This window comes from Echinops telfairi, unplaced genomic scaffold (assembly GCF_000313985.2).
Source record: "Echinops telfairi isolate 266 unplaced genomic scaffold, ASM31398v2 ScPeMD7_5;HRSCAF=22, whole genome shotgun sequence".
Lineage (NCBI taxonomy): Eukaryota > Metazoa > Chordata > Mammalia > Afrosoricida > Tenrecidae > Echinops > Echinops telfairi.
Window position 1 is genome coordinate 35,664,537 of NW_022103901.1, and position 979 is coordinate 35,665,515.

The 979-nt window shown below is 57.3% G+C and overlaps 1 protein-coding gene across 1 annotated transcript in view; it reads left to right on the forward strand.

The window, feature by feature from the left end:
- The window catches only part of RBFOX1 (RNA binding fox-1 homolog 1), a 1,294,183-nt gene that overhangs the window by 702,646 nt on the left and 590,558 nt on the right, over positions 1 to 979 (forward strand). The gene's annotated exons all lie outside the window — the stretch shown is intronic.

Consider the following 979-nt stretch of genomic DNA (forward strand, 5'->3'; position numbering starts at 1 on the left):
AGCCTTTCCAGTGCAGGGCCAGCTTCCAGCTGGAAATGAGTGAGTCTGGGAGACCACAGCCACCCAGACCCACATGGAGGTGGGAGGCTGAGAGAGGACCTTGTTGGGTCAGCTCACTGCCAGCTGGACCACTGCCAGTCTGCCTAATTCATCTGCCTCAACAGACAGGCTGCCCCAGCCCCTGGGGAACTTGGTCTGCTGCTAACGGGGCATTTAGCAAGTGGGTGCATCACAGGGAGCGTGGGGGGAAGCATCTCCTGGGTAAAAAAGGATTCCGTAAAAGCTGTTCTTGGAGACTGGCCGAGCCCTGCTGGACATCTGACCGCTGACATGGCTTTCATCAGGCAACCAACACCTGCAGCTCCCCAGGGACATCCAACCGCAACAGTGGCCCCCGAGAGTTAAGTACCGCTGGCCACTGCCAGTGCGGGTCGGAATGGAGATGCTGAGGAGAAAGAGCTCTGGGTGCCTGTGATGCCACTGGCTGATGCCCTGTTGATTTTGACGCACAGCAACCTCTTAGGATGGAGTAGAGCTAGCCCACTCAGCTTTCCAGCCTGGAGTCTTTCTCAGGAGGGACCAGTCCATGGAAAAGGGCATCGTGCTTGGCAGAGGGTCCGTGAAAAAGAGGAAGACCCTCAGCTACATGAAACGATAGGGTAGGCCCAGTCGTGGGTTCCCGCGTAGCCATGGTTGTGGGGCTGGGGCGGGCACAGGTGGCAGTTCTGTCTGTGGCAAGTAAGGTCCCTGTGTGTGAGGTCCCTGTGTGTGGACTGACTCCAGGGTCCCTAACAGCAAGTCTCAGTGGGTCCTCAGGATCTGCTGGGCTGGGTGTGTGTGACCCCTCATCACCCTCTCAGTTAGCAGTCCAGAGCTTAATAACACTTCATTGTGTGCTACCTCCCTTAAAAATCAATCAATCAATCTACCCCTCCCCCGGCCTCCCTTTCCCTCTCCCTCTCCCTCTCCCTCTCTCTCC